This window comes from Theropithecus gelada, chromosome 6 (genome assembly GCF_003255815.1).
Source record: "Theropithecus gelada isolate Dixy chromosome 6, Tgel_1.0, whole genome shotgun sequence".
NCBI classification, from domain to species: domain Eukaryota; kingdom Metazoa; phylum Chordata; class Mammalia; order Primates; family Cercopithecidae; genus Theropithecus; species Theropithecus gelada.
Window position 1 is genome coordinate 53091383 of NC_037673.1, and position 12280 is coordinate 53103662.

General features: G+C 39.9%; 1 protein-coding gene across 1 annotated transcript in view; it reads right to left on the reverse strand.

Annotated features, from left to right (window-relative positions):
• ANKRD55 (ankyrin repeat domain 55) overlaps nucleotides 1-12280 on the reverse strand; it is a 138749-nt gene that overhangs the window by 105083 nt on the left and 21386 nt on the right. The gene's annotated exons all lie outside the window — the stretch shown is intronic.

Consider the following 12280-nt stretch of genomic DNA (forward strand, 5'->3'; position numbering starts at 1 on the left):
TAAAGAAAATTTTAGAAAGAAATATTGTTGCTCAGTGTTATTAATACTGCTCAAGAGTTGAGTTTATATTTGCAGTATGATATACATGATCCAACCCCCCCCAACACATACAGTTTTTGTCTAATGAAAATTTTGCTGTGATTATTTATAATTGGCAGTTTTTCTTCCAAAAGAAGCTAAAATAAGACTGGCATTTATCCTGAAGTGCCTTAATAAAACCGTACTTTAAAATTATATGGGCCTTGACTATATTATATATTTGATTCTAATTAGTAATCCTTTATGGAATCTCTGTTGGTTCTCTTCTAAATATGTTTACCCACCCTTGAATGCAATTCTCCACTATTAATATTAATTTACTCATAGCATTCATAGCATTCTGTAAACATGTATTTTATAATATTTGTTCCCAAATTTACCTATTGTTAATTATGGGTAACTAATAATAAATTTAATGCTATTTGAGGATGCTTTTCTTGTATCAGTGCCACTCTCAGGGATTACTAAGTGACATTTTAAATTGATTATTTTAAACTCTTTCTAACTACATAGCTATGATTTCTTTCATTCTCATCCTGTTGAGAGATGAGAATGTGTTTGTGCTTTTCATAACTTGTTTAAAGCAGAGTTATAACATTCATTTTTAGGATCCAAGGTGGCTATTAGTTACACTGGCAAGATTATTTTGAATGCAAGATTTTGAAAAGAATTAATTAAAAACAATAGAAAACGCAGAGTACTTTAACAAAAACGTTATATATTGAAAGAGTAGATACTTAACTTATAAATAACAGTCTGAAAGTTGATGCTGACTTACTATTTTGGGATAATTGTCTTGCCAGTGGATAATTCTAACAACGCAGAATACCTATTCAAGGCTGTCATCAAAAACATTCACAAATGTTTCATTCTATTTTTAGTGACTCTCTGTTTAAAGAGTTTCTGAAAGAAAATTTGTATTTTTATTATCTTTAGCAATACTGAGTGTGTCATAACAGAATATTTTACAGACTTCCTATGAGATTATTTTTAATGGCACAAAAGATTTACATTTCCCTTATGTTTATCATTATGCCAATTTTACATGGCTGTCGTGCCACTGACTCTGCTGTCTAGCTAAATAATTTCTTTTTTTGGAGACAGTCTCACTGTCCCCGAGGCTGGAGTGCAGTGGCATGATCTCTGCTCACTGCAACCTCTGCCTCCCGGGTTCAAGCGATTCTCCTGCCTCAGCCTCCCGAATAGCTGGGATTACAGGTGTGTGCCACCACGCCCGGCCAATTTTTGTATTTTTAGTAGAGATGGGGTTTTGCCATGTTAGCCAGGCTGGTCTTGAACTCCTGACCTCAGGTGATCTACCTGCCTCCACCTCCCAAAGTGCTGGGATTACAGGTGTGAGCCACAGCGCCTGGCTAGCTAAATAATTTCTATTTATTGTGCCAAAACATGTCACAATCATGACTCCTCGAATGGTATATTTGAGAGGATATTGTTTTCGTTGGCTAACCATTGATTACTCTGTCCACATAGTGAAAACTTGCACCAATTTTTACCTATTATCATGGTAGTATTATCTGCCAAAATTTTGAGGCATTCATTTTATTCTTTGAACAACTCTTCACAATAGTGTGGACATGAATTTTCATATGTGTTGCTTGACTAGAAGTATAAATGGTTTACTATAAATATCCAAAAACCTTAAGATTTACTCACAGGAAATGAATGTTGTGATGAATCCTGGGTTCTAGAGTCAGACTTACTCAGGTTTAAATTCTTGCTCCAACACTTACTGTTTTTGTAACCTTGAGCAATTTTATTTAATCTCTCTGTGTCTCAATTTTCTCATCTGTAAATTAGGGATGATAATACTACCTACCTCACAGGATTTTTATGAGGATTAAATAAATGTAAGGTTCTTAGAACACTATCTGTCCCAGAATAGGGAGCAATGAATACAAGATTGTATTATTATTCTATTACCTTGGAGTGTAACTATTGCATTTAAGTGAATAAAAAATTTGCTTTGACCAGATACTGAAGGAAATATTTCATACATTTCTTAATAAGTAATAGCCAGTATTTATCAAGTGCCTACTGTGTGCTAACTATTGTGCTCACTCTGTGTATAACAGTGTTAATCCTCAAAATTTGGGTGTTATTCCCATGTTATAGATAAGGAAACTGAGGCTTGGAGAATTAAAGTTACTTTGTCACTGTCACAAAGCTAGTAAGTAACAGAGGCAGGATTTATATTCAAACCCTGTGTGTTCATTTGAACTGTATCAGGCTTGGGGTTAGTCATTGAACATTATTTCCATTTTTATTTATAGGATATATGACATCTGATACATTGGCCAGTAATAGGCAAATTAACCCAGTCAAATTGTCATAGTGATTCTTAAACTGTGGTTTGCACACTTGCCTAGGACGTTGTTAAAATGCCGATCTGAAGACCCCAATCTCAGAAGTTCTAATTTAAGCATGGGGCCCAAAAGTATGCATTCTTACCAGATGCCCTAGGGCAGTGACTGTCAAAAGTGTTGTCCCAACAAAGAGCATCAACATCACCTGGGAACTTGTTGGAAATGCAACCTCGCTCAGGGTCCCATCTCAGATCTACTAAATCAGATACTCCAGGAGCAGGGGCAGGGGCTAGCAGTTGTGTTTAAGCAAACTCTGCAGGTGTCTTTATCATCCTAGTTTGAGAACCACTGCCAACACCTACACGATTTTGGTACAAATAGTGTTTGAAACACACTGAAGATTACTGCTCCATTATTAAGACATTTTTCAAAAAGCATGTTTTAAATCAGTGTAGTGTAGGATCACGTAATATTAAATACAAAGATAATTTAAACAGTCACTGGATCATTCATTATGGCCAAATTTTTAGCTTCTCCAAAGTGGCTAATATCAGGGACCATGATAAAATCTGTAATTCTCTAAGTTTCGTAATTTTATATTGAGGCATGAAGGGTTCATTAAGTACTAATCAGTACATAATTTATTTAAAACATGCATAAAATAAGTGTCATCAAAAAGGTCTACAATTGTTGGTAAAAAGAATTTAAATTGAAGTAGTAAATGCTATTTTATAATATATAGAGCATTTTTCTGCGAATTCATTCTGGTTTGTGTGACCTAATAAAGCAAAAACAAAAACAAAAACAGTTCTCCAAGTATTCCGTAGAGCACATAAAACCAGATTTCATGATGATGATGTATTCACTATCTTTTAAATTAAGATCTTCGTTATTTAGATAAATTGTTTTAGTATGGTTTTAACACATAAGGCTTTTGATGTCTTATGTTCTCTAACAATGGTATGCTTGTATTTTCTAGTGGAAAGTTCATAGATAAAGCAGATTTTTGTCCCAGTTTGTTTTCAAATATGATACATTTCAGAGGAGTTTTTCTTACTGTAATGATATATTAAAATAAACCACTGATTGACTTTTATTATTATTTGAATATGGAATTGGACTTGAGCATTAATTTGCTAACTGGTTATTTTCACAATTGTTTTCTTGAGTATTAATTTTTCACTTCTTTGAGACTGTCAAACCATAGTTATTACCAGATTGATGCACTATTGTACTTGAAAGAATCACTTGATTGATTAAAGTATATCTAGCATTTTATTCTCCATTTGTTTTCAGTTCATAAGACTATTATCTTTGACAGTTTCTGCTTTGTATTTATTGCCCTTCTTTATTTGCTTTATTACTAATTCCCATTTTCTAGTTACTCTTAAATGCTGCTTTCACAGGGTTAATTTGGCTGTTAATAGTGATTAACATTTTTATTACTTAATTGATAATTTTAAATCTATGAACTGGGTTTCCCTATGAGATTGAAAGTGAAAGTCTAAGAATAATGCCTGCTGACTCTCAAGATAGTTGCCCTACTTAAAAATCTAGAATTTTAAATTAATTTGACATCTACAATTATTATTATTACTTTTTTTGTTTTTTTGAGACGGAGTTTCACTCTTGTTACCCAGGCTGGAGTGCAATGGCAGGATCCTGGCCCACCGCAACCTCCGCCTCCCTGGTTCAAGCAATGCTCCTGCTTCAGCCTCCCGAGTAGCTGGGATTACAGGCATGCACCACCACGCCCAGCTTATTTGTATTTTTAGTAGAGATGGGGTTTCACCATTTTGGTCAGACTGGTCTTGAACTCCCAACCTCAGGTGATCCGCCTGCCTCAGCCTCCCAAAGTGCTGGGATTATAGGCGTGAGCCACGGGGCCTGGCCACATCTACAATTATTAAAGGAAGTAAAATTATTTGGATTTTTCCACTCACCCTTTTTTCAAAAACAAAAAACCCCAAAACCCATTTGCTTTATTTTTCTACTTTATAGTAGGCCTAACAGAAACATTCTGAAGCAATCTGGGAGACAACTTGTGGTAGATCCTATGCTAAATGTTAATGTTACCTCTGTTGATTTAAAAACAGTGTCTAGGGGCCGGGTGCGGTGACTCACGCCTGTAATCCCAGCACTTTGGGAGGCTGAGGCTGGCGGATCACGAGGTCAAGAGATTGGGACCATCCTGGCTAACACAGTGAAACCCCGCCTCTACTAAAAATACAAAAAATTTAGCCGGGCGTGGTGGTGGGTGCCTGTAGTCCCAGCTACTCGGGAGGCCTGAACTGGTAAGGCGGAGCTTGCAGTGAGCCGAGATCACGCCACTGCACTCCAGCCTGGGCGACAGAGTGAGACTCCGTCTCAAAAACAAACAAACAAACAAACAAAAAACCCAAAAAAACCTAAACGTGTTTATATTTAAGAGTTGAAATAACAATTTTAACAAAGGGTGGAATAAGGAATTTTACAAATTCTCTCTAGAGAAACCAACTCTAAAGTTTTAGAGTTGAATTGTTCTCTATTTCAATTCCCTTACCTCTCTATAGTTTTCAGTTTATGTTAGTTAAGTTTTAATAACTTTGCAGGGCCCAGCAAATTAATAATCTACACGAAGTATTTTATTAGAGGGAAACTAATCTTACTGCTAAGCAGTGTGTTGTACTACATAGTGAATGTTTGTATTTTGGAATTTAAAAATTATTTAAGGTAATGGTGCTATGAATGGTTTAAAAATGTCTGGTGACTTGCTTATTTTAAGTGATCACCATTAAGTAAGAAAAATGTATTTTTAAATGTTTCTTAAAGTGGCTTTTGAACATTTTTCAACAGTGGATTTAAATAATGCATAAAATAAATTGCCATGTTCAAAGTTAAAAAAAAAAACAAAAAAACCTTAGGTGTGGCCTGGTATGGTGACTCATACCAGGAGGCCGAGGTGGGCGGGGCGCGGTAGCTCACACCTGTAATCCCAGCACTTTGGGAGGCCGAGGCAGGCGGATCACAAGGTCAGTTGAGAACAAGACCATCCTGGCTAACACAGTGAAACCCCGCCTCTACTAAAAATACAAAAAAATTAGCCAGGCGTGGTGGTGGGCGCCTGTAGTCCCAGCTACTCGGGAGGCGGAGGCAGGAGAATGGCGTGAACTGGGGAGGCGGAGCTTGCAGTGAGCCGAGATTGCGCCACTGCACTCCAGCCTGGGCGACAGAGTGCGACAGCGTCTCAAAAAAAAAAAGAGGCTGAGGTGAGAGGATTACTTGAGACCAGTAGTTGGAGACCAGCCTGAACAACATAGCAAGACCTCATCTCTACAATTGTGTTTTAACTGTAGTATGTATATACATGAAATGTGTAAAAGTCTGTAAAAGCCTGGAAGAATGTGCATCAAAAAGTCAATAGAGATAATCTCTTGGATATTCTTCAGAACTTTCTATATTTATCAAATTCTCTATAATGAATGTATGTTCTTTTATACCTGTCAAAATAAACCAAGTTTTTTTTCCTTACATGGTAAGAGAGAAGTCAGGCGTACTAGCTTTAATAATACTAATACTAAGGGGGTACACAGAGCCTAGCATGTCTATAACTAAGAAAACAAGTCCTTGCTGTTTGATAACATCCTAAAAAAGAAAAAAGTATGTATTTTGCTAATTCTGACCTTTATAAATACTCTAGTAGGTTTTTTTTTTTTTAAAACAAAGGTATATATTTAAATTTTTATTAATTTTTACCTAAAAATTGGAAGGATAGACAGTCTTAAGATCATTTCTTTCCTTCATTTTTCATGGTCACAAAACCTAACTGATTTCTGGATGTATCATAAATTATCCAATGTCAGGGGCTTAGCATTAATACTGTCAGACATGTAATAGGCTATTAAAAATGTTTTAGATTAGAGGGCCTTCGTTAGAGTATCTCAGATTTTACAAAAAGGTTCCTTTTTTAGAGCTTCACATGGTGGATCTGTCCTTGGGTTATTATGGAGTTCTTTGGGAAAGCCCTTGACTGCATCGGTTACTGGGCCCATTTTGTTGAAATTAACCAGAAGTTAGCTTGACACTTGTTCTGCCTGAGCTGTGACCCTTTTGCAAAAGGACCAAAAATTGCATTGCAATTTCAAGAGTTCAGACCAGAGTAATTTGGGGAGACTTTCTTTGGTTTATTCTATTCAGAGGATTCTTGGGTGACTAAACACATTCTAGGGTCACCAATGATGTCTGGATTCATTTTGGACAACCACAGAAGACTCTGCAGATCTTTCTTAGATTGTTCCTTGAAATAGAATTGATTGCCTCTGAAGAACTCATTCATCCATTTACTCATCTACCACAGGCTAGTAAAATTGTAGTTACAAAGGCTGTAGAGTTTCTGTCCCTAAGAAAGACATGCCCTAGTGGGAAGACGAATGTCTTATTTATGATTGAGACATACTGGAGATATTATGGCAGGACAGGGGAAGAATCACTTCAATGAACAGTTTCCTGGGCATTCCCCTAATTTCCTCTCTCCTTATGCAGGATTATCCTGAATGCTTTGAAGAAATTGCATTCTTGGGGGTACCCAGAATGACCTATCCACAAAGTGGCCAGTCTTTCCGCCTTTAAGGAGCATGCCAGGCCTTACACTGCACCATGATGGCTCCATGGGACAACATTGCCACCCACTGGTAATGAAGAGTCTCTGAGGACCTTCACCTGGGTCCCGAGTCAATCTGGAACTCTTTGGCCATGCAAGAACAAGTTAAAGGTCATTGATACAGCCAACTGGCATTGAAACAAAATTAGTCTCATGTGACTCTTTTCGAATATATCAGGTGATGCAAAGCATACATATAGAAAAATGGTAAGAGCACAGGCTCTGGGGCCTCACCTCTAGAGTTTGATTCTGGCACTGCCACTTACCTGCTAGCTATCTGACCTTAGGCGAGTTGCTTAACATCTCTATGTCCATTCTTCACTTGCCAAATGAATAAGAATAGTGCCTCCCCGTTAGGGCTGTTCTGAGAGCTAAATGAATTAATTCATATGATGTGCTTAAAGCAGTGCCTGGCCCAGAGCAAATATTCAAAGTGTGTTAATTAGTGGGGTGATTCCTCAAAGACCAAGAGGCAGAAATACCATTTGATCCAGCAATCCCATTACTAGGTATATACCCCAAGGAATATAAATCATTCTATTATAAAGATACTTGCATGCATATCACGATTAGCAAAAACTTGCATGCATATTCACTATTAGCAAAAACTTGGAATCAACCTAAATGCCCGTCAATGATAAACTGGATAGAGAAAATGTGATAATACGCACCATGGAATACTATGCAGCCATAAAAAAGAACAAGGTCATGTCCTTTGCAGGGACATGGATGGAGTTGGAAGCCATTATCCTCAGCAAACTAATGCAGGAACAGAAAACCAAACACCACCTGTTCTCACTGATAAGTGGGAGCTGAATGATGGGAACACATGGACACATGGAGGGGAACAACACACACTGGAGCCAGTCAGAGGCGGTGGTGTGGGGAGAGGGGAAGCATCAGTAAGAAGAGGTCATGGATGCTGGGTTTAATATTTAGGTGATGGGATGATCTGTGCAGCAAACAACCATGGTACACATTTACCTATGTAACAAACCTGCACATCCTACACATGTACCCCTGGACTTAAAATAAAAGTTAAAGAAAAAAAAAACAAAGTCTGGGTGTTGTTATTATTATTCAAATTACTACTTTGACATAGATAGGCACTTGTGCCTTCTTGCCCTTAAACGAGACCCTTTGCCTTGTGCAGCAGGCTGTAGGAATTTTGTGAGCAGAAACATTTTTACCAGGTCTCACGTCTTCTCCAGTCCCTCAGGGTGTACTGCCTGAGATGATAAGAGTGTTTTAGAAAGTGTCAGTCACATGAGAAGAAGAAAGTTTCTTTCTAACATTTTAAAGGGAAAAATAGCTCCAGGCTTTCCACATGTACCAGCTGAGAGAACAAACATGCAAAGTGACCTTCATACCGTGGGAGTGGAAAAGAAGAGATTTCATTCTGTGGGGAGGAAGTCTTGCAACAATATTATCTCAAGGGTAAATATCTGGCTGCAATCAGATCTTTCTTCCGTAACCAAATTTGTGATGCAACACATGTTTTGTTTCTTTGAATGTTAGCATCTCTGTGCTCTTGTGGGGGTAGGCTTTCTGAGCTGTGAAGGGCATTTCATGTTGAGCGTCTCTCCTGCACGAAGAGGACCTGGGGAATGGAATTTTCTGTTTTAAGGAGTGTGTCTGTGTTGAAATTCAGTAAAGATGCCTCTCAGAATGCACTTTTATAGAATGCATCTTTATTTTAATATTTTTTTTTCTTTTTTTTCTTTTTTTTTTTGAGACGGAGTCTCGCTCTGTTGCCCAGGCTGGAGTGCAGTGGCCGGATCTCAGCTCACTGCAAGCTCTGCCTCCCGGGTTCACGCCATTCTCCTGCCTCAGCCTGCCGAGTAGCTGGGACTACAGGCGCCCGCCACCTCGCCCGGCTAGTTTTTTGTATTTTTTAGTAGAGACGGGGTTTCACCGTGTTAGCCAGGATGGTCTCGATCTCCTGACCTTGTGATCCGCCCGTCTCGGCCTCCCAAAGTGCTGGGATTACAGGCTTGAGCCACCGCACCTGGCCTATTTTAATAATATTAAATCTTAAAAAATCTCAATATTTATGTGTAGGACCTTTAGGATGGGGGCAATATACACATTTATTGATCAATTTAATATACATGTTCTGCTCAGATGAGCTTTCTCACCCACTGGGGTTTTGTGGAAACTTTTCTGACGTTAAAATATTACGTCAGGAAGTACTTTGGTAATTAGGCAGTGATATGGTCTGGCTGTGTGTCCCCACCCAAATCTCATCTTGAATTGTAATCCGAATTCTAATCTCCACATGTTGGTGGAGACCTCGTGGGGGGTAATTAGATCATGGGGGTGGTTCCCCCATGCTGCTGTTCTCACGATAGTGAGTTCTCACGAGATCTGATGGTTTTATAAGGGGATTTTCCCCCTTTGCTTGGCACTTCTCCTTCCTGCTGCCATGTGAAGAAGGATGCATTTGCTGTTTCTTCTGCCATGATTGTAAGTTTCCTGAGGCCTCCCCAACCCTGCAGAACTGTGAGTCAATTAAACCTCTTTCGTTTATAATTACCCAGTCTTGGGCAGTTTTTTGTAGCAGCATGAGAATGGACTAATACAGGCAGATAGAAATCTTTAATTTTATGAAGGATTATGCTAGCCTTGCTGGCTTTTGGAAATTGAAAAGTAAGTTAAGTGTTGTTATGAAACCATCCTTCCTCCAATCTTCCTTACTTTCTTCTGAATCAAATACATGACTCCACCTACCTCTCTTTCCAGGAATGGCAGGTGTTGGAGTCAGGCATTTGCCATTTTAACTGCCAGCTCTGGAAAAGGAGGAATTGGTTTGTTTAGTCTGGAGCAGAGCAGAATGTTCATGTTCAGTTGAATATGATAGCTGTTTTCAATTTTGAAAAAGCTGGAAGAGAGTCTAGACTTGTTTTTTTTTCTTTTTTTTCTTTTGAGACAGAGTCTCACTCTGTTGCCCAGGCTGGAGTGCATTGGCACGACCTTGGCTCACTGCAAGCTCTGCTTCCTAGGTCCAAGCGATTCTTCTGCCTCAGCCTCCCAAGTAGCTGGGATTACAGGCGCCTGCCACCATGCCCAGCTAATTTTTGTATTTTTAGTAGAGATGGGGTTTCACCATATTGGCTAGGCTGGTCTCGAACTCCTGACTTCAAGGGATCCACCTTCCTCAGCCTCCCAAAGTGCTAGGATTACAGGTGTGAGCCATTGCACCTGGCCTAGACTTGTTTTCTGTAAACCCACAGGGAAGAACTAGTTCTGGTGGGTAGAAGTTGGAATTAATAAGACTTTTGAATGACTAGAGTTGTTCAGATACAGAAGCAATTAGCTCGCAAGCTAGTGCACTCCTTATCACTATCTGTGTTTAAGCAGGTTCTGACCAAACCCATCTTGGCAGTGTTCTTGAGGAGACACCTGTATTGAGTAGAAGGTTGATCTCTAAGTTTCTTTTCATTATTGATGTTCTGCATGTCTAGCTAGCATCTGTGGAGAACCAAACAGTGAATCACCCATTATTCATGAACAATGACTGTTGGGCTGGGGGAGATTTGGAGAAGGGGGTCTTCCTTGGATCTTTTAAAAGGCACCCTCCTTGTGGTCCTCTTCTGTGCACACTTATAAAACTGCCCCTAGTGCCTTGGTCTCCTGAAAACAGTTTAAGAAAACAAATGTAATTTGGGTGGCTGGCTCAAATGTCAGAGATTGAACAAGTCTATTGCCCTGCAGTCCCTGAGCTTTGAGTTGTCCCTGACACCCTGTAGTGGCTGCATTCTGTCAGCTGGTCTTCCAGGGATGCCTTCCCTTTCTGAACTCTGTTTTTTCTTCATCAATGATGTATTTTTTTTCCTTTCTTGTTTTTTTTTTTTTTTTTTCTGGAGACAGAGTCTCACTCCCATCACCCAGGCTGGAGTTCAGTGGTGCAATCACAGTTCACTGCAGCCCCAACTTCCTGGGCTCAGATGACCCTCCTACCTCAGCCTCCCGAGTAGCTGGGACTACAGGCGTGCACCACCATGACCGGTTACTTTTTTGTGATTTTAGTAGACATGGGGTTTCACCATGTTGACCAGGCTGGTCTCAAACTCCTGGGCTCAAGTGATTCCCCTACCTCAGCCTCCTGAAGTGCTGGGATTACAAGCATGAGCCACCGCTTCTGGCCTCAACGACGCATTTCCACATTCCTTCTTTAAATTGTCTTAAAAATTTTACTGACCCTTTAAAGTGTATGAGTATGCTTTCTGTACAGTCATAGATTGGCAGCAGTTCCCGAATGACTGGATTACAAAAATTATGAAAACACAGATAAGAAGAAAATATAAACTCAAAAGTGATCACTAAAATGTTGGTGTATTGCATACACTTGACTTATGCTGCAGGATGGGTTTGCATCCTACCCCACCTCCTTTACAGAGCCCCTGCATCATGCAATGGAGGAGTGGGGAGAAGTGTGAGCAGTAGGCGAGCTCAGAAGCCTGAAGGGTCTGGTTGTTTCATAGTGCATAGTTGTGTGTACCTCTGTTCTTTCCATCCCCCCACCAACCCCCGCCAGCAGAATCTGAACTGTCTCTTGTTCCCTATCCTGCACTCCAAATGAGCATAGCTGAAAATGGGTGGTGACCTAACCCAAAGGCCACAAAAAGGACAAGGCAGGTTCCTGAGGAGAAGGCAAAGTGGTTAAAAGGTCCTCACAGCTGCAAGGCCAGGAGACAAAGAAGAGGAGGAAGTTCTGGAAGGTGCTTCTGCCTGAGTGGGTACAGCCCTCAGGGATTAGGACAGTGGCAGGTAGTGTCTGCCGGGGTGGCAGGGCTGGTGGACCAGGCTAGCAGTGCAAATCTTAAATCTCCCACAGTGTGATCTTCCTGTGGGCTGGGATACAATGACAGAACCTGAAGAAATGACTGAAAGTCTCAGAGATGCTGTGTGAGTTTGACTACCACTGAGGCCATTTTGTGGCTCACTTACTAAGTGAATCGCCCTTCTATCCTCTCCTCCCCTTCCCCACTTGGACGTTCCCTTCCATGAGAAGGGACTGGGTCAAGGATGATATTAAGAGCATGTAACAACTGCCTTGTCAGGGGCCCGGAACAGGATGGAAACACACCTAATATCTGGGCAGGATAGGTGACTTTGTACTTGCTGGTCTTGTGTGTGTGTTCCTGGGGAATGATTAGAGCAGTGAGAATGGAGAAATCCCTGTTGATCTGAGGGCATAGAAAGATTTTAACATTATAACCACCACCAACTGTTCTGAGCAGAGTGCTGGAGTTACATGCATTTTTTATTTACAAAA